This window comes from Pezoporus flaviventris, unplaced genomic scaffold (assembly GCF_033815535.1).
Source record: "Pezoporus flaviventris isolate CSIRO_AGI_PZ_B2104156 unplaced genomic scaffold, CSIRO_AGI_Pfla_v1 ptg000047l, whole genome shotgun sequence".
NCBI lineage: Eukaryota > Metazoa > Chordata > Aves > Psittaciformes > Psittacidae > Pezoporus > Pezoporus flaviventris.
In genome coordinates, this window is record NW_026892595.1 from 2,647,052 (window position 1) to 2,669,464 (window position 22,413).

General features: G+C 40.3%; 1 protein-coding gene and 1 long non-coding RNA gene across 3 annotated transcripts in view; one reads left to right on the forward strand and one right to left on the reverse strand.

Annotated features, from left to right (window-relative positions):
• LARP4B (La ribonucleoprotein 4B) overlaps window positions 1-16,387 on the reverse strand; it is a 55,360-nt gene extending 38,973 nt beyond the window's left edge. The window contains exon 1 of the mRNA XM_061468027.1: window positions 15,973-16,387. The gene's annotated coding sequence lies outside the window, so the exon portion shown is untranslated. The remainder of the gene's footprint in view (window positions 1-15,972) is intronic.
• Window positions 16,388-16,780: 393 nt separating this feature from the next.
• Window positions 16,781-22,413, forward strand: part of LOC133276859 (uncharacterized) — a 41,191-nt gene continuing 35,558 nt past the window's right edge. For both annotated transcript variants that reach the window (XR_009746038.1, XR_009746039.1), the window contains exons 1-2: window positions 16,781-17,061; window positions 18,720-18,872. This is a non-coding gene — a long non-coding RNA (uncharacterized LOC133276859). The remainder of the gene's footprint in view (window positions 17,062-18,719; window positions 18,873-22,413) is intronic.

Consider the following 22,413-nt stretch of genomic DNA (forward strand, 5'->3'; position numbering starts at 1 on the left):
GATAAAATCTCTAGATAACTCTGGATTACTCAGATTAATAATCATTCTCATTACACAGATTTGTTGTGATACACTCCACACTAAATCCACTTACCTCGTGAATAAATTATTTCTAATAACTACAATGCCAAACCCACATTTTTAAGTTGCATTTTGACCACTAAGGATCAAAATGGCTCTAAAAACAAGTGAGATGATAATGTAATAATCTGCTTGAAAGGATATTCAACTTGCCTTCTAAATCCCATGCTTTTAACAAAGATCAACTATTGCCTTTCTGCCAATGAGTAAGCCATATGGGAAGACCCCAAACACAGAAGAAGTTCCCTTTGTAATTTTCTTCTCTTAGTGTATCACACTGCTCCAAGTCTCCAGGACATCAAGTGCTTTGCTGCAAAATCCCATCTGCTGTGATGCACTTCAAAGCAACTTTATGTGCAGGGCTGTTCTGGAAAGTTAGAGCCATCAACTTTTCCACTTACCAGTTGCCACTTACCAGTCTTTTAAAGCATAAGACTTATAGGACTGTAGGTTTCCACAACTATCATGTCAGAGAACACAGTGTTTGTTGAAAAGGCAGTGTTACTTCAAGGAGAGAAACAATAAAAATCACAATTGTTACAGGCTCTTCACAGGATGTGTTTTAGCATGTTTTTCGTTAGTACTGATACGCATCTCCATACTCAGGTTTATTTACAGAAACCACAATCAATATGTGGTAGTACTAGAAGCTACAGATCAGGAGTGATAGTTTGGAAGATTGTTTAGCCTCTTTTGATGCTATTTTAATAGTCAAATTAGCAATCAAGTTAAACGTGGCATTTGAATGCATCAGCAATAAAGATTATCATCCCCCTGAAGTGTTAACCTGCCCACCATTTTAAAAGATGCACTGAATTGCTGACTGGTAAACCCTATCTTTGCATAAACATACGCTGCTGCAATAAGGAGGAGACATACAAGGGAAAAAACACAAGTCAGCAGACCTATTTGGGACAGAGATAGAACATGGAGCTGTCAGAAGTAGACTGCAATTTTTTTCATTCGAGTTATAAAAAAAAAAAAATAAACCCACAAGAAAAACCTTCAGGGGCACACAATCTCTTAAATATGCTTTAAAGAGTATTTCTACTCAACAGCAAACAGTCATGAAAAAAAATAATCAGTGTCCTCCACTAATTATGTCTAGTCACAGTCCACAGAATGGCCTGCATTTATGAATTGATTTAGAAGGCCACAATCAGAGTTTCGTAATATTATGTATAATTTCAATTCTGTAAACACATGTAGTAAAACTTTATTTTTCCTTCTGGCTTGCCATTTGGTCTTTACACAGTAATTAGTCAAGTTCATCAACTTCAGATGTATTATGTCAAGAGCAAAGTTACTTTCAAGACATGCAAATACTTATTTCCACAACTACCTAATCCCAGAGAAGTAACATGGATTTTCCTGAAGCTTAGAAACCAAGTTTGAACTGCTTTTGATAAGCAGGCAAGACTGTTATCCCCCAGAAATTTAGCATACAGGTAAAAACTTGTTTCTTTAGAAAGCATGCAACTTTTAAGCAGTTAAGTCCTTAATGTCCCCTAAACTGTAATACACTGGTACTTGCAATTAGTCAAGTTCATCAACTTCAGATGTATTATGTCAAGAGCAAAGTTACTTTCAAGACATGCAAATACTTATTTCCACAACTACCTAATCCCAGAGAAGTAACATGGATTTTCCTGAAGCTTAGAAACCAAGTTTGAACTGCTTTTGATAAGCAGGCAAGACTGTTATCCCCCAGAAATTTAGCATACAGGTAAAAACTTGTTTCTTTAGAAAGCATGCAACTTTTAAGCAGTTAAGTCCTTAATGTCCCCTAAACTGTAATACACTGGTACTTGCAACAGGAAGGAGAAGAGCACCTTAATACAGTTGTTTCCTCAGTACGACAACAGGTACAGTACTCTACTTGTACAGATCTGTCCCTGTGGACACCTACTCAGCAGTGGTAAATCTGAGGAGTTACAAGAATATTCTCAGGAGGGACTGAGACCATCTGGCCAAGCACAGGTAGCACATATTTCAGCCTACTGGTTTCCCTTTGCAATATCCACAGCCGCTTTCACAAATAAGAAACTGGTTTGTGGATGGGGTTTTTTTGTTTTGTTTGTTCGGTCTTTTTTGTTGCTGAGTTTTTTTAAGTTGACAGCATGTTTCTTTACTGGCAAATATTTTCAAATCCATCTTGTTATGAGGATTTCATCATTTTAGAAGATACCAGATACAAACTAGCAAAATAATCCACAGCATATACTGTATGGACTATACAGACAGAGTACACGTAACCATATGGTCACTTCTACCTGGATGCCAAGCCAAGCAGAACTGGGATCACTCCCATCCAAAAGCCACATGTGTCCATGAATTGTGGTACCAACATCAGGCTAACCGCATTTTAGTTCAGGTTTAGGTATTTTCTAGTACTGGCAGTTAATATTCAGCTGCCTGAAGATACTTCTATACAAACAGCATCGCTATACCCCACAACCTTGCAACAGCTTGGAAGAGATACCTACTAGGTTATTATATAGCCAACAAAACCACTACCGCCCCACCAACACTCCCAAAACCTCCCTTGAAAGCAGGGGGATTAGGGCCTACACTTATTACTAGTCTCTATTTTCCCTAATTCATATTCAGTGTGCTTTTATGCAGTCTGTTTTGCTGTCTACAGTTACAAGAATGTGAGTAGCAGTGTGCTTCCTCTCAATCAAGCCAGTCAGATAGATCTGTTATTTAAAAACATGCAAAACCCCAAACAGTGCTCTAGGGCTGAAATCTTGCCTGCCAACTTTCAGCCCAGAGTAATCAGCCCTTAAAAAGAGATTTACAAATGCGAGTGCTGACAACTAACTTTCACGCTGCAAACAGCAACACCATAAAACAAAAAAGCTCATAGAATAAAAGATCTTTTCACTGCTCTTCCAGTAAGCACAAACAAAAATAGATTTGAGTTTGGCTTTGTGCAGAACTCTTCCTAGCAAACATTTTAGAAAGTTTAAACACAGACCAAGATAAACTTTTCACACGGCTAATACAGAAATACACCTCCAGCAACATCAGAAAGCCTAAAATGTTGTGAAAACAGGGATGCACTCACTGCTTAACTTAAACCTCGTAACAAACTTCCAGTTGCAGACCATCAACTCCCTTTCTACTATCAGAAATAACATACTTTCTCACCATCTTTCACACCCTTTGGTATCCACAAGGATTATTACACCTCAGCAGAAGAAATCAGAGCTACCACTGACCTCAGCTTTGAAAAGAATTTTAGCACCTGCTGAGAACATTACATAGTTGATATGAGAAATAACAGATGCCTCTTCCAAAAGTATGTTATTAATTCCATACATTAACTCCTGTTTAAACAAAGTTTACCTTTCTTTATTAGCTTCACAAGTGTTTTGAATACCCAAAACATGTAATATGTCAAGAGTTAATCATGTTCTCGGCCCAGGTAAAGCTGCTAACTCAGATACAGGATAGTTAAGCTTATAGAGCATCATCAAGGAAACCTGACAAATCCTAATCCTGAAAGCTTGCAAATTTCCCTTCAGTTTAGCATTACGAACACTGCTACAAACTAGAGCTTGTAATTTTAATCAGACAGCTGTTTTAGAAGCTTTTCAAGGAAAGATTTCATGTAAGAATTGAACTATCATCCCACTGTATGGGACACATGTTACCATTCTGTAGATGAATAACCCTATGAAACTGTATCTTTCCAATACAGAACGCCTGTAACAGAACTCAGGGGTTTCCATTTTCCTTTCAAAGCATGAAATCAGTTTCTTTACAGAGCAGATGTGGCAAGCAATCCATCATTCAAAGGATGGCATTATTTAAAAGAAAATATACTGTGAAGTTATTACATTACCACAGTGAACAAATTAGCTGTGAACAAAAAAAAAAACCAAAACAACTAACACCACCAAAAAGTACATTTGTTGGTGGCAATCTTGGTAATCACCATTGTACCTACATCAGTTGTAAACTCTGTATTGCACAACAGCAGTTAAAAAGCTGACATGACATAAATATTTAGCCATACCTTGTGTCTATAGAAGTTAATACTGAATACATTATTCTTTTAAAAATCACCACAAGGCTTTGAATTTAACTGCTAACTAGCAAAACAGCAGGGGGAAGAGTTGAAAATTTCACCTCTGAAGCTTAATGGAACCCAGACATTCCAAGCTTGCCAGATGATGGTTTCAAAATGTTCATGCACCCAGTGCAAGTGCCAGCATGGCAGCTGGATAGTTAGATTTCAAATAACTTGATAGAAGAACCATCCGATTTGTTTGTTTTCCTTCCTGCAAAAAAATCAAAATGACTTATGCCCAGGCACCCACCAGGCAGCGCGCAGAACAAAACTGCAACTTTCTGGTTACTGAAGAGGAACATGGACATAAGCGCCCAGAGAGTACTCAGGACGGGACCCCTGATGGGTACAAGTCATTTTAAAACACGTGGCAACCGAGTGTTAACAAGAAATACATTGTGTCAGAAGACCATTTAAACCTTTATACAGTATGCTTTTAACATTTCACAATAAAACCCCACCAGCCCAAATGGTTTTGAACTGCTGCTGTATCTACTTCACAAGGGTTTTGAAAAAGCTTCTGCTCTTTATAAGGTTGATAGCCTTCAAAACTGTTCTGCAATTCTATTAGTTGTCTCTTCAAACGTAGTCTCTCCTCTAAAAACGGCTGAGATTTCAAGAAAAACACTACACCTTGCTATTTAAAGGGAACACTGCATTTCCTTATTGAAAGATTTATGAAACATTTCTGCGCTAGGCTTCACAAGTGATTCACAACTCCCATCATTTACTGAGCTTTCTAACTCACACACAAACCTGTGTGATGGAACTACACACAAGAACCAATCATGCTGCAAGTCTAGAAATTGAGACTGTTACAGTAATTAGCTGTCCAAGAGATACCAAGCAATAAGTTACTAAACAAAAGTGATAAAACCACCAAAGAAACATGATAGTGGTAAGTGATAAGGACTCTATACAGAGGTATGCAAAAAACCTCTTTCAGTCAAGAGCAAGAAAAATGGGAAGATGTTAAGAGTTACAGCCTTATTCATTCATCTAATCTCAAGCAACAATAATAAAGATCTTGATAGTACATAGAAGATAATGGGATGACTGCTATCAACAAATAACCCTGATTATTTTCCCTGTATATAGCCTTTTCTGCAAAAGAACCCAAACAGAAAGCAAAAAGAAACAAGAAAAACCAACACAACCCCCAAACTTTACCATTTAAGAACACTAGGAATGCCTACCAAAGCAGGAACTGGGAAGAAATTTTTGTGCCTGGTAAGAGTATGAAGTGCCTTGAAGACAAGAGTGATCGTGTCATGAGCAGTTTTCAGTTTGCTTCTGGCTTGTTCTCAGTTTTCAAGTCTGAAGCAGCACTCTCCTGACTGCAAGCTGAAGCACATAACATGAAGAAACCCAACTCATTAACAGGGGTTGCTTCATGTAGCACATCCATCACAAAGCCACAAGCTTGTTTCCCTCACTGTAAGTGGACTAATAGCAACCACCACCCTGCAGGTTATCCATAAAGATGCATATTTAATTTCTATATAAGTACCATGTCAGATAAGATTCTTTTACCAGATGACAATTTCAAAAAGTAACAAACTATTAATTAAAATAAACCCTTCACTCTCCCCTTTGTGCATTATGTCAGTCTACCCCTCAAATGGCAGTTATTCTAGTAACGCACCCAAACCATGACAGTTCTAAAATGAAAGGTGGGATGATACATCAATATAAAGCATCTGTGATCATAATTCTCCACAACCCCATTTTCTCTTGAAAAGTTGTTTTACCTAGTTGACTTTACAATCACAAATTTTACATTCATTACCAAGGCCTATAAAAGCATAAAACATCTCACACTGGAACAAAAAGTTTTTTTATTTTCCTCAGTAAAGATATCAGGAATTTACCACTCAAGTGCATTAGGCAAGTATCTCAATGTATGATGATTTTCCACTAAAACGCTCTATCACTTGCCCTCTAACAGGTTTGTGAGCATTTGACCTCCTCCCTGTCTCCCAGCTCTGGTGTCTCTTCTTACTTTTTCAGGACAGAAAACATGACCAGCAAGAACAGACAATCCCCTTTTCCTATAAACAGCTAAACAGAAAAATACACAGTAGTTGCTTACACACATACTTTACTTCTAGGCCTCCCAGAACAGTAGTAGAGAAGACCCAAGCTGAACAACTAATGCAATAATCCTCCTTTCCTGTTCACTAGGAATCCATCAGCAGCAGAGCACTGCAAACCAAGTACTGCAGTTCTGAGTGAAATTTAGTAAGTCAAGTCCACATCACTCTGCTGCTGCTCCTATTGCTCTTGCCTACAAAGCACCACAGGGTGGGCAGAGAACACAGTAACATACCTGCAGGACTTTCACAAGAGACATTCCAGCAGAATTCCTGCGCTGAATTAAAGAGTGAAAGAACAGGTCAATGCAAACCACTGTTCTTCTGCATTGAAAGAAACAGAAAACCAACTAAGCCTGAACACGGGGCAACAATGCTTCAAAGTACCTACAGAAGGACAAGCTTAGAGTTCCATACCCCACACACCACGCAGTATTTCACATCTGTTTCTGCTTCCAAGCAGTATAATAGAAAACACATTCGTTAAATAAGCCCAATCAGAGAGGAAGACTAACTTGCCACATAATCTTCTAAAACCAACCAGCCTAAATAATGGCTAAGTATGAAAACAAACAAGTTTCTGCCTAACGTGGATTAACAGTAACTTTACAATGTGATGGAAGGTCCCTCCTTCCACCAATTTTTTTTTTTAATATATTTTAAAAATTGATGAGGTTTTCATCGGAGTACAAGCATCATGTATTATGCTAACCCACTGCTCACATTAATTTCTTGTAATACTCTAATCCACCTGCATTTACCTGTTACGCTTGACTAAGCTATGAGGTAACAGCCTGTGCTTGCACAATGTCCAGTGCAGTGGGATTCCAATCTGCAAATACAAATCACAGCTGAGGTAACACAAATAGAAGTGTTGGTATTTTTACTAACATATCATTTTAACTGCTAAAATTGTTCACCTACTACACAAATATTAACTCTAGACGCTTTGGTGTGATCTTTGATAGGATAATTGCATTTTACTCTGAAAGACAAAGCTCCTCAATAACTTCAGATATCTTCATACCTACAAATTAGCTGGGGGACTATTCCAGGCTTTCAGTGTAATACCAGTATTTAATGTCAAGTACTGTTCAGTGATGTGGAAATTATGTTTTTTCACTTAAGGCAACATTAGGAAAGCCTCACAGAAATCTGGTTCCGAAGTTTATCACCATCAAATGCAAAATTTCATCTAATCCATCAGCTTGAACTGTTGTACTCTGATACATTTTAAATAAAGGTAACTTTTTTTAAAACTTCAGCCTGTATTACTCCCTTCCTATAGCCAACCAAGCACATGAAGAGATTAACATGGCTATCGGAAAAAGACATACGAAAGAGTTCCCAGATATTTCTTTCTATTCTTCATTTTGACGTGTCTTATTTCTAGCAGGTGAGTTTACTTTGGCACTCTGGACGCTATGTCTGCCTTGTTTTATCATATCTTCTTGGAACTCCTGCACGCATGAGGAATTATTATGCAATGAAAATATCTTGCATAGCAATGTATCTTCCTTGTTTCCCTTCCCTCCCCACATAGCTGTCTTGCTCTCACTTAACCAAGGGGTTTTGGGGGGTATATTTCTTTATATATTTAAGGGAAGTCAGAGATTCATCTTCCACTGCTGAAGGAAGCAACAATTAAGTATTCTAGAAGTTCACACACAGCAGTAAAGTTGATAGAAACTGTTGCATTTTGATCACGAGAATGAGTTTTCATTCTAAGACTGAAACCTATTCGTGACTGGGAATGAAAACTAGAAAAGATACTGAATTTTGCTGGCTAATGGACTCAACTGCATTTCAGCGTGCTGGCGTAGCAGTAAATAGATCTGTCGTTTTATAAATTCTGTTTCTTTCACAAAACAATTCCAAGCTCTACAGTACTTTACTGTGGCTTCGAATCTTTAAAGCTAAGATGCAGCAACTGATGGTCTATTTGGCCTTTCCTAATTCTTCAAAGAAACAACAGGTGACAAAGTACCAGCAGCTTTAGCACTTGCTTAGAGAGAAGTTAAATATTGTGCATGATGAGTGTCAATTTAGTAGTGCTGGGAACAACAAACTTCCTTGTTTCAATTACTGAATGTTCCTCCTCCCAACTTGCCAACACCATCTTTACGTTTTCCGCATACTTTACTATGCTGCTGACCAGCAAGTGGCCAGTGCCCACTCACAATGCTGCCTATGACTCTAGGCAGTATAGTTAACAAAGGTCAAGAAAACAACTAACCCAGCTCTACTGGGCAGGATTTTATGGAGACCACCTTCTTCGGAAAAATTCAAGAGTTGGCAGAAGAGAATGCAGTATTTTATCATGAAAGACAAGACTAAAAACAACACTTGAAGCTGTAAGGTTAATATTTAGGGCACTTCCAAGGGTGAGGTTAGAAGTCTGACATTCTTTAACAAGTCTTAATAGGCTTATCATCTTAGAATATTACTACTATTTGTATGCCATGTTTCAAGTCTGCAATCAGTGCTGTGCTTAAGCAAGAGGAGGTCAAAAACTGTACTAGGAACTTCTAGGACACTTTAATATTTTTAGTGCTTTGACTTACTCTTAAAGACACGTACATAGCTTCAAAGCTGATCTGCTAAGTTCTTCATGGTCACATTCTCAAACCACACAATAAATGCATAATGCAGGGAAGCAGAAATCTTAACACCAACGGTCTCAAAATCAAATGCACGCAGAAACCATCTCCAGAATTCTACTGCACTCAGACTGATGGGACAGCTGTTGCAGTGCTGCTAGAATATATTTTCTGTCAGAACAGGTCCAAAGAAAATGAGAGAGAAAAAGGTCTACAGTGACGTAAAGTCCAGGTGAGAGGCATGTATGGAACCAAGTAAGATGTTGATAATTACAGTGGTAAATAAAAATGTACAAAAATGAGTTTTCTTCCAACACAAATATATACAATAATCCTGGACTATGACAAGACTACTGTAATAAACAGCAAAGGCAAGACATCTGGCAAAGCAAACAGCCTAGGATGAACTCCCCTCAGGCTTTGGGGTTTAGGAGTTTGCGTTTTTTTTTGGTTGATTGTTTTGTTTTGTTTTTTTTTCCCAGATTACTTTAAAGGCATTTGTTTACCTGAAATTTGTTAAGATTTGGTCCTGAACATGTTTCAAAACTTAAAGTGAAATTAAACTACTCACAGAAGAAATGTCATTCAACTTTAAGGTTCTGTAATACAAAAAAGGAAGCTAATGTTTTTGCCAATGATTATTTCATTACCTTCTTTGCCAAAAATAGAATTTAACCCAAATGATCCAGTCATTTTAGTATTACTTCCTCTTTTGAAAAAAGCCACCATCCTCCATTACAAGCTTCACTGAAATCAGAAGCAACTCTTGCTTGCTCTTAAAGCGCTGTATGAAAGGCTATCACCTACTGAGTGTACATTTGTTCACAGTTAGAGCACCCCACCTTTTTAGAGTATCACTGTAATCAAAACTACTGGTAATTCAGGTTTTGACTCACTGTTAAAGGATGGACTGTTCCAATATTTCAGCTTGGATTCAACGACAATAATTCTTCCCTGCAAGTTAAAATAACTGGGCAGAGACAACCCTAAAAATTTCACTGATTCCTTGAATCCTGGCAGTTAAAATACATGTTAATTAAGAAACAGAAAGTTATAATTCTAACAAAGCAGATTATAAACTAAGCTGCAACACCTTCATTAACAAATTAAATTATTCCACTCCCTTCTTTGTAATACAAATCTTTTAGACATCTACTATAAAGAATCAGACAACAAGCTTTAAACAGGAACAGGGATACAAACCCAAGATCTTGGAGACATGACAGTGCAGGCAATATTTTGCCCAAATTGTTTGTCTTGCTGCTTTAAACAGCAACATGTTGACCATTCTCTGTCCCTGTCGGGCAGCAACAACATTGAATGGGAATGAATTTCCAAGATAAGATCGCAAATTCCACACATAAAGGTAGCTCAGCACTTAACTGTGCTCTGATGCATTCTTCACTTTTGTTCTATTTTTCTAATTCCTAGAAAAAGAATCAGAAATCAGTAGGATACATCAAAATGTTTGAGCATAAACCTTCAGCGCCAGGGTAGCAAATCAAGCTACTTTGCAAATTGGCCTGTTGTTTCACCAGTTCCTTGTTTGAACAACAGACACAGTCAGACTGTGCAGCAACCTGCAACAGCACCACAACCTGTAAAAATATTCTTATGGATACCAATACTGACCAAATCCGAAGCCATAAAGCTGCCAAAAGACATCCCTGTAGAGCTTCACAAGTGTTTCATTAAGTTTCTGACAAGTAAAAATTATCAAATGGTTAAATATTTTTCCCCTCAACATAATTACTATTTTATATTTTGTTTCTCAAGGTTCTCTGTCAGATCACTGGCATTCTGCAATTATAAAATACTTGGAAATAGACTGCAGAACATTAGGTCTTCCTAGAAATACACAGAAATGTTTTAGTAGAGTAACAGAAACCTACATTTTTTTGTTTGCAGTTTCTACCTCCATTACCAAGACAGATGGAAGTCTGCCTTATGAATACCACCAATTAATATTCATCACTGTTGTTTATTTCTAGAAAGTAGCAGGGAAAGGCCAGTATGAGGAAGAATCTAAGCAGATACCTGTTTAATACTTGTGCAACTTGTACAAGAAAACACAAGAAATCTAAAAGCAAAATTAAGTGATACAATATTTAGATTTGCAAAAAGCCCAGCACAAGCTCTAGATAAAAATAAATATATGTTTGACAACTACATTCAAAACTCAGAATATTCCTGAGCAAGACCCATGTGAACTACTGATAGCACCTAAAGGTGTAATTTCCGAAGTCTGTATTGCCAGTGTTTGCTATTGTCAATAGTGAAAATGATAGTCATGTTAGGAAGGAATCCCGAACGGATAAATCAAATCTGAGCCTAATTCACTATACACTACCATGCCAGACAGATGTCTATATGTATCTATAGGCATCTATGTTTCTATGTACCTGCATGTGCATCAGTCCAGAACTAGAAGCTGTGTATAGTTACTTCTTTAAATACATGTACACTGAACTCAAAAAAACCAGGAACTCTAGATGGCCAGAAAGACAATCCAGAATAAACTTTTACTGTAGGATATACTCTCAGGGACACCAGCTCCTTACATGCCAACAGCCTTTTGTGAATAACAACAGAGCTGCTAGAAATGCAGAGGTGGCGATCCATTCAGCTTATGAACGACTGATTCCTTTTGTATTACATCATTCAACTACCCATTAAGGAGCTGGACTGACAGGATCCAGAATATGCATAGCCCAGCCCTCCATGGTAAATGAGCGTTAGAAAAGATTAAGGCTCAAAGAAATTGGTGATTCATCAGGGCGTCAAAACAGCGTTTCCCCCATTCCCTGCAATGTTCTAGGCAAAGTAACTAGCCACATATTAGTAACCCCTGTCAGGCTTCCAATTTTGGAGTTAATTGCTGTTCCTGAAACACATACCCAGACACAAAATACCTGCAGCAGCACACATCACAGAACGACCACTGTCATGGCTATCCTAATGGCACAATTAGGCTGTATTACAGTCACACCTAATTTAAGTACTCCAAACTACCTCTGTTGTCTGTAGGTATGACTCTGTAGCCTGCTTCCTAATAGAGAGGGTAACACCCCATTTAGAAAGTGTATGTAACAGCAACACATGCAGAGAACACACAAACATGAAAGTCCAATGAAAGAAAGGATTATAAGCCCTCGGCTCCATTGCATGACTAAAAATCTAAGAAATATCAGTTATGAACTAATTAACAGAACTTGTTTCTCTCTTGCACTACTTTCTGGAACTTGGCTAAGTTAAATGAATGGGTAGTACAGAAATCAGCTCTTAGTCTCCCATTTCTAACAAGTTCCTCAAACTTGCTGGTTTTAGATAACACTTTTATCATGCAACAGTCTAAGCCAGCATACAATTAAAGAGAAAGAAACAGATTGTTAAAATAGCACTTCTTCAATTATCCAGTATTTACATCACCAAATTACTTTTATTGACCAAGTGAAATATCACAGAGCTTTTATATTCAGAAAAAGTGCTTCAGAAGTATTCTTGGTTTTGTGTTTGACTGTTGTAACACACTAGCCTGCCTTGAGTTTAGCACAGAGGAATTAATGCATAGGAAAAGAAAACAGAACTTCCTCAAAACATTAGCTTACAACTGTGTATCAAAGGTACCAGCTGAAAATGTTGTAAAAAGTGTATTACTAGTGTGGGGGGGGAGAGGGTATGTGTTTTGTCTTTTTTTAAAAGGTATCACATAAAAGTAGCATTATTTCAGACTAATTTTTACATCACTTTCCCCTCCCTAATTTAATGACTGGGTTACATGACAAAATCCACCTGTCTAGATCGTGTTTTATATGGACTAAACCAACAGTATTAATTTCAATATACCTATCCCTTGCTTTGGGAACAATGTTGCTCAAATACCTTCGCAGGGACTTTTACTACAAAAGTAGCTTTTATTCTCTGCTTCTATTCAGGTCTCCACATACTACTGCCTCTTTCAAAACTGCAGGGGAGGGGTTAATTTTCTTCTTTACAACTTCCTGTTTTGTAACATCCTTCCTTTCCTACTCATACCTGTGTGCCCATTCTGAATGCAAATACAAGACACTTGCAATACTCATGTTAGGTTAGTATCATTTATTACATACAAGGATAAATGCAGCCAAAGTTTATTTTCTATAGTTATTTCTAGGAGTTATGCAAACCTGCTGACTAAAAATTTATTTTGCTAGTAAATGCTTCAAGGAACACAACACTATGTAAACCACATTTCTGACAATGGCTTAATGCACACAACTCCTCACATGTGTGCGTACACACGGGGGGGAGGGGAAATCACACTCCCAAAACTTGATATTCTCCAGTATTGAAACTATGTCTCTTTATGCTTTCTTCATCTGGCCTCTTCTGCCTTTTTCTGTGCCAGCAACAGCCCTCTTGATGACACATTTGTTAGCTACCTTTACAGCCACCTTTGCACCTTCCTTCACAGAACATCTCCAACACAAGAATGCTCTTCTCGAAGAGAATCAATAAGGCTGCTGCCCTTGACAAAACCTGCTCCTTCCAACACAGGCACAAGAAGAGACAAGTCAAGTGCTCTACATGCTTATTCGTTTACCTTACCTGTTAATTTACAAGAACATGAATCTCTGATGAATATATACAGGCACCATAGAATTAAACATTAATAGTACTGAAGGGACAAAAAGCCACCTAGTTTAAAAAAAATAAACTGATGAAACACATCTACACCTCATTACTTTGTTCTTTATAACCCCTTTCTTACTACCTTTCAGCTGTCACTTTAGATTTGTCACGCACTGTGACCACAAACATGGCTTTTCTGTGTCTGTTCTGTGCATTTTGTGAGGTAATGTAATAAATATTTAACAAAGAGTTTATATTACCATGCCAATTAAGCTCACAACTGATTTAAAGCCAAAGCCACTGCTAGATACGAGACTTGAGAGGCACAGCAACAGACCTCCACAGAACACATAGATTAGGCAAACCTGACTGTATGCAGTTCACATTTCAGTAAAATACATCAAGTAGTTAATTTCAAACTACTTAAGTAAAACATCAGAGCCAGAAAGTGCCTACATGGGTCTCAAAAAGAAACTAAAAGAAAACAGCCACCAAAATCCCAAAGCCCTCACAACTGCCTCCAGTTCTAGATCTTCTTTGTACTTAAGCAGACTGAAATTCTAGTTACACATCTAAACAATGTATGTATACACCTGTCAGTCATCCATACCTTCTATGTGTTTATTTGTATTAGAGCAAGCATAAAAAGCAACTAAGGCAGAATACGCTTGAGCTAACACCTTTATTCCCTTAAGGCATTTGTGTGTAAACACTTGAAAAAATAGATATAATTACAAGGGAAACAAATCAATCTAACCCAGAACATTGTGTGCACCTAAGGACTCAATTACATACCTTGAAAACATACAATCACTTATTTAGGAACATCCAAGAGGTCAGATGTTTTCTATTAATTCATTTATGCAAATCTGTTTGAGTAAGTTGCTTTTGGTTTGGGTTTTGTTCTTTTGTGTTTTTTACCAAAAAAAAAAGTAAATCCGATTAAACATAAGAGTAATTTTTATGCAGTAACTTCCATATAAAGAGTATGCACATATAAATGACAACACATCTAGAATAAAATCTCCTATAAACATACAAAATACATAGTTTTCTGTATGTGCTTTATCAGGCCTCAAAACTACTTTTCTCCTCCCTTTCATTTCCCACAGAAAATAAGAAAAAAATAGAAAATATCAATTTTCTTCTACTAGGCAGAGTGATTAAGCTGATTAGCTTCCTATCTCAGGAATTAACTTGAAGAAATGCTTACACATTAGCAGGAAACAAGCGAAAGTTCAACTGATAAAAACAGTTACCCAGATCGGAATCAAAACCGTGAAGTTGTGAAATTCCAGCAAGTTTAAGAAAAGAACACAGCATGCTTTGACCTTTGAAAACATATTAAATCCGTAAAAAATGGGCAAGTTTGACATGAAACTTAAACCACATGAAAGGTTACAGCCTTTCAATAACGATCCTGGGGCAGTATTTCAGAAAGGCTCCCACTCCCATTTTACTAAGGTTTCAGACTGAGGCCAACAAAACTAGGCCACAGACAAGATGCAGGATCGGAAGCCAGATTTCCCATGGTTTTACCCCAACTGTGACTCAAGTTTAAACAGTGGTTTTGAAACCAGCTCTCTCTCTGTGGCCACAGGCAAGTCTTAACCACTTTGCCTCAATTCCCTTACCTGCAGAATAAAAACAATTATACTTATCTGCCACACAGGAATCTCGTACAACATCGTCTGGCAAGTGCACATATGTTTAAACTGTGGACAAGCCTACGTAATTTTGAGCATCTGCACAAACTGAAACTGAGAGTGACAACAACTCGGCTGAAGCAGCCAGCAAAGGCCCAACAACAACAACAAAATCCTAGGGGCAAAACACCGTTCGCGTGGTGGGTGCTTTTTCAAGTCCTGCTTCCTAACCAGCTGGCCCGCTAGCGCCTGCACACCCCATTCACTGACTCGGGACATGGCTCTCAGAGGAAGCCAGCGCTGTTCCACATCTGGCCGGAGCGATCGGCGAAGGGGTCGCGGCTCCAGCCCCCCCGCGGCAAGCACTGTACAGCCGGTGTTTCAGCTCTGCGCTCACAACTCTCGTGTCCCTTCCCTGCCACCACCAAGGCGCCCGCAGCCCCTGCCCACGGGGATCCGCGGCAACACCAAACCGGCTCGGGGGGGCAAAGCTCACTCGGCCCCTGCCCGGGCACCGATCGGGCCCGGAGCAGCGAGCACTGCTCGGTGAGGCCACGCTGCGGAAGCGGCCCCGGCGGCCCAGCCAGGCAACCTGCCCTGCCCCCCGCCACCATGGAGGCCCCGAGCCGGGATCCCTCCTCCTCCCTCCTACCTCTCCCCCGGGAACCGCCTCGGGTGGGAAGATGGCGGCTCCGGCCGCCTCCCCGGTGAGAGGGGGGTGGCGGAACGGGTGGGGTGTCTCTCCCCGTCTAGCCCCGCCATTCCCCCTCACAGAGGAAGATGAAGGTGGAAAGGTGGAGGAGAGGCCCAAGCGGGCGCCGCTGTCGGGAGGGCGCGGGCCCCGGGAGGCCCCTCACACTCACCTGTCACCAGCAGCAGCCGCCGCCCTCGGGACGGGCCTCGACGGGAAGCAGACAGCCGGGCACGGGGGGGGAAGTATCCGCTGGTGCCGGGGCCTCTCGCTCCTGCCGGACTTTCCGCTAGCGCCGGGGCCTCTCGCTGCGCTGCCGCCGCCGCCGCCGGGGCCTCGCCGCCGCCGGATGCCAGGAGGAGGAGAGCGGAGAGGGGGGCGGGGGCCGGGAGGAGGAGCGGGCGGCGGCAGCAGAGCGGGGAGGGGGGGTCGCGGAGGAGGAGGAGGCGGCGGCGGCGGCTCCGGGGCCCGAAACGTCTCCGAGCCGAGACTCAACCACCCGCTCGCATGAGAGACCCACTTCCGGCTCCCGGCGGAAGTCCCTCCTCCGCCGGCGGGAGAGGATTGGTCAGCGACGCCGCGCCGAACGACGCGCTCGGCCGGCACCAGCTGCCGCGGATTGGCCGAGCGGAGGCCCGCGCGCGGCTTGACGCGCGGCCACACGTGACGCACGTGACGTCACCCTCCCTGAATGAGCGCGCGGAGGCCGCCCAACGCCGCCCGCCTACCCTGAGGCGTTTTACCGCCTCGCGCTAGCCCCGGGGCCGCCGGCTGGGCTGGGTGGGGCGGGTCGCGCGCCTGCCTCAGGCCGGCCCCCTCCCCCCCGGCCTGTCGCAGCTCCTATCGCGTCTGTCGCTTCCCCGGTGACGGCTGCGGGCGCCGTGCGGCTCCCCGGCAGTCCTGACAGATCTCCCCTGCGGGAGCGCGGCCCGCGAAGGGACAGTACCGGCCCTGTGAGCCCGCCCTTCGGGCAGGCAGCGCGCCTGGCCCGTGCTCGCCATCACCGCGGCCACGAGTCTGGGAAAGCTGTCGGGACTTTGCGTTGACACGGGGCGCGTTGTCGCTTGTGAAGCGCTGTCACAACAGCAGTGGGAGGATCCAGATGCCTGTCCAAAATTGCATATCCTACCACGGAATATTCTAGTTCTGAATATAGCAGCGTCTGTGGAGTGAGACTGAGTAGCTGCGGCTTCAAAAGGCAGCGATAAACATAAATGGGTTTTATGAGAAGAGCATTTCATGGAAGAGCCTTCTGTTTCAGGTGGGAGATCATTGTGTTAGTAGCGCTCTTCTAACTTACCAGCCTCTTTACTGAGCACTAAAGTATATCATCAGTTATCTGAAACTGGGGAATTCCAAGAAATTCAAGAGTTCTTTTGTTTGAGCAAGGAACAGACAACTCTTGTCTAACAGTTCTAGTTATTTATTATAAATCATAATTTGTTTTTAACTACAGTTAATGAGGCAAATGGAAAACATGCGGTTTCTTCTAAGGACTTAAAAAGCCACAAACGAACAAAAAACACTAGAAAGGATCGTCTTTCAGGATTACTCCCAGTCCTCAGCTTGCCTTTTACCTCAAACGTGGCAAAGCTACATCACCTTACAATATAATTACCTGTACTACGCATTGCTGCCCATCTTTGCATCTCAGAAATCAATCCAGATGGGGCCTTCTGACCCTGTTTTTAATCCTTACTGATGAAGAATCGTAGTTCTGCCTGCTAGAGATCCCCATGGAGACAATACTGCAGTTAACTTAGGAGACCTAAAACACACCCAGGTTTCCTTTGGAATGTTTTCTGAGGTTACTGTATTGTTCCAAATCCCTAGGTAACAGAGGAAATAAAGTATGCCATAGTACGTGAAATGAAATTAGGGCTCATCTGACGTGAAGCTTTACCATTCATCCGAGGGAAGTGTGCCTCAGGAAGTAAGTGCTACAAACACAGGTGGTGGTGTTTTTTTCCCTAGTAAGTTGTTTCGGAACTGTTACGAGGAAGAAATGCTGAGCAAAGGAAGATGGCTAGCATAGACCCTGATGAGGAAAAGGAATAAAACTTAGCTTTGAGCATAGGGAATTTATTCTTTGATGCTTTTCAGCAGACTACAGTTCTCTTCTTAGAATGAAGAAGAAACATCTAATTTTAAACTGGCAAACATCATGAGTCCCATTATATCCTTGTTTTAGAGGAGCCTCAAATTTCCTGATACCCTTTAGACATACAGTCTTCACCTCTTCCTGAAGCCATACTCCCATGCAACACTTGGACAGAAAACCAAATCCATCAGACTAATAACACTGCACTGTATCATTCCCTCTGCTGTCTCAGGGTTTATGACTGCAGAGCTCATCTTCTCCCTTTCTGTAACTGAAGGAGTGTGTGAGAGAGAAAATGACTGATTCCCATTAAAGATCAGCACATGGAAACAGCCTCGTGGTAGGAGAGAGTTTTCTTTAATGGATAGTTTGTTGTTTTGGATTTTTTCCCCAAAGCAGCTTATCTGTGTTATTAAAGGAAAAGAATACCTTTAGACTAAATTTTTTAAAAGTCCAGTGTTATAAATTTGTTACCTATTGATAAACATGTCAATATGTATCTGTGATTCTATGATTTTTATTTCCTATTGTTAACTTTTGTTGTGGTTAACAGTGAAAATAATGCACTTTTTCCATAAAGTAGTGGGAATTTTCTACTTGCTTGGGCCACTTCTAATTCTCTTTTGAGGGTGGGGGATATAGAACTTAATCAGTGAATGCTTCCAATTCTTAAAGGCATGCTGCTGAGATCAAAGAGATTTGACAATTTTCCTTGGTACGCTGCTAGCTGAGGAATGTGTGCACAGATATGAGTAAAATATTACAAATCAGCAATGGATGCTGTGTGGTAATACAAACTACTCCTGTTTCTTCTACAGCTCAAACTCAGCAGTCTGCAGAGAGAATGAATCTCTGAAGGAACAATGTGTGTGAACAACAGGATTGTGAGTCCACAAACAGCAGGCAAGATGAGACTAAGATGTAGTTGGTTCTTTCTTGATCTGTGGTCAAACAGATGTAGAAGGGATTCTGTAAGTTACTTCTCAGTATATTAGTGATTTATAAGTTGGGGGTTTTTTTCTTCAATTGGGAGTCCTAGTTCAGCAACAAAGAATGAGGTATTTGGTAAACTTAAGAAGGTAACTCCTTACAAAAAGGAACTGCAAAAAATACAGTATTCCTGGAAGCTAAACCTAGAATTGAGCAGTCAGAAACTCAGACCCTTAGAAGTCACTAAACACATTGCAATGCTTGGACTTTACAGTCTTTATGATTTCCTTTAAGTATAATGCAAAGGATAATATTTCCTTCCCCAAAAGAGCATAGAGAACAATTCATTAAAGTTTGTGAAGCACTTGGGTGACATAATAAAAATTCCACTGAAACAGGACTAGATTGTTCCTTCCAGCCTTGTTCCTTCAGCAGGTTAGTCAGATTTCTTTAAGACATAGGGACCATTTTAAAATAAAGTTGTGGCATGAGTGCCCACCCTTGTAAAATCTTGGTTTTCATTAATATGGGGTAAAAAAGTCTAAGCTGAAGATGGTACCGTGAATATTAAAACCATTGTTAACTGCAGCTGATTACAAACTTTGAGGAGATGGTTTAACAGTAATAATTACTGTTAATTGGGCATAATCACAACTCTGGAAATAACCATTCTATTTCATGCACTTTACACTATCATCAAACAGACAAAATAACTGTTACAGCTGAAACCAAAACACTAGTATAGAGGCCTTACTTTGTCTGTATGGAGCAGGTCTGTAGCAGAGCCAGGACTTGAAAACAGATCTCTCACATTCTGGGTTTGTACAATATGCTGTCTTCGATTTAGTTATTGTTTGTCTGTGACAATATTTGTTTCTGTAGCATGAACCCATTTTTAAAATCTAACTAGACCTTAATGGGAATCATATAATTTATGTAAATTTTGTGGCTGAATAAGAATTTTCCAAAGGGAGCTGAAACCAACTCAATGTAACCACTGTGTGAAATATAAATGTATTTATGCCCAGTTAACAGGTAGCAAACTAAGGTATGAAGATGTTTGAGCTCAGTGTTGTAACTGTGCAGAAGTTGTGTATGCTCTGAGAAAGTACTATAATTTTTTATTTCTGTCCTCTTGAGCCCTATGCTAAGATTCAGTGTGGAATATACATATGCATATATTTAATTCCCCAAGCTTCCCATTTCAAACATGAGTATCTTTGATTGTATTTCCTGCTGTTATTCTCATAGATTGTAAAAAGATTTTCTGTTTCCAATTTTTGCTTTTGTATGCATTTTTGATTCTCTCATTCTCAAATATGTTGGAGATCTGTGAGGAAAATTGCATGGAAGTTTTCAGGCTACTAGATGAGTGATTTGCAAAGATAGCAATATCAAATGTTTCTAGTTGTACATAGATGTGCATAGATTGTGTAAGGCACAATAGTGAGCCGGGTTGAAAAGATGAAAGATAATAACAAATATTTAAGATTTGAAACATAAGCAAATAGCCTCTATAGAAATATGTGTGGCACCTATTTTTCCAATTATTCAAGAAAAATGTAGTCTTTGACTGAAATCAACATTTTATTTGGCCATTAGTCAATTTATCATCAGATAGGCTTTGTAATGGCCTGTCTGTCACAGCAGAATGTAGAATTCAGGAAGTGTCTCTTTTTTTAAGTTTATTCAGGCCAAATGAAACATTCATTACAAAAAATGTGGTTCTAAAACAACACTTTTCCCTGAATCTAGCATTAGTCATATCACTAAATATTATGCAGTGCTATTAACATAGAACACAATTTAAATCACAGAGCTCTCCTAAATTTTCTATTTACTTGGAGAAGCTGCTTTAACCCTGCATCAAATATCTGTCTGTGACACAGAACTGCAGATGGTTCTAAAGACAATCAGAAGTGTATTTGTTCAGTTATAGCAATAGTGAAGATCCTTTAGCTCTTATTCATGGGTGTGTATTCCTTGGTGGATAAAGCAACGCATCTGGAAATGGTAAAGCTTAGTAATGAAGAGTTAGCAGATTCTCTGCTTGCTTGAATGTTCATTTGAACTTGGAAACTGTATTGCTGCTTGGCTATAGAGCTACTCCATTCTCATCGTATAAATGGCTGTGCAGTGTTGAAGGACAGGGAGATTGGAGTCCTCACCTTATCTTTTACAGAAATGGATGTTTTCAGATGGTAGATGTGTCATTAATCTGTGATGGGTGGGTGTCCTACTTATGCATGTATTTACACACAAGTGTCTGAATTAGTACAGGGGAGAAGGAGATTTTTATTTTTTTCCCTATCAAATTGAGCTGTGGATGGATTATGAGGCTGGGATAGTGTGATTTGTGTAATAGAGCTGTACAGGTTGGACTTCAAGAGATTGTACTCGCAGCGTGATGACAAGTGCAGCCTGGTTCGTGACCAGAAAGGCAAGACTGTATTGACAGAGGAAGGGAAGAAGTACGTTGCCCTTTGCCCTTCAGAGTCATGATTTCATGTGTAACTTGCATGGTGCAACTGATGTTCCTTCGGCTAGGCACCTTTGGGTTTCCCCTTCGTCTCCATCTCCATCAAATACCTACAACAGTGGGATGCTGAGGGTGTAAATTTACTCTTAACACCATAGAAGAAGACTGCTGCAGGCTGCTATGTCATATGTGTATTGGATACAAGACAGGTCATCTATAATGATGTGGCTAAAAGTTTCAGATTTATAATAAAGAGCACTTGATGGAGACTGTGGTAAATATACAAGAAATTCAGACACAGGTTAGTATTTCAAATGCCATGAACCAGTGACTATTACAAGTTTAAAAATTACTTTGAAATACTGTGGTCTAGTTGTAGGGTCTGAGAGATGCTTTAGTGTCAGCATGCTGGATAGTCCTTTACATCAGGAGCTTGTTCCTAGGGGCATAGTGGGTTGCAGTAATCCCTTTAACACTAGTCCTTTCTAGGGTCATTGCATCACTGGATAGAAAGGAGTGTATCCAAAACACCCTTTCAGTGCTGGTGATTTCCAGCTGCTGTCACAGTCCTTTGAGACCAGTAGTAGCTGGTGTAGTTGGGAAGGGACTACCCAGACCATGCCAAGAAGAGTTGGCTCCAGGCAACTGTGCTTCACTCGTCTTCAGATGCACTCAAACTGCTCAGTCCAAGCAAGAAGAGGATGTATCCTTTCTGAAAGTACTGGGTGTACAGTGTCTGACACTTCATTTCAGCCCAAGTTGGTTGTTCCTGGCCTTGTTTTTTTTTTCACAACTTCAAGAAATGATCCACTCTACTGCTTATAATTAATTATATCCAACAAAAGGGATTCTTCTGAGAGCTTTACACCTTATGGCTGGATTATGAGGTGACATCTTTCTTAGTGATACAAAGTACTTGAGATAGAAGAGGTGATTATGGAGGATAGCAGGAAAGGTGGCAGGTGAACCCAATTTGTTGTATTCATCAGTCATGACTTGAAGCATTTTTGGTTTATTTCATTTCACACATCCTTTTGAATTATAGGCTTATTGCTCCTGAAGCTGCAGAGCTGAAGGTGATTATTAGATAAGTCAAAAAAAAG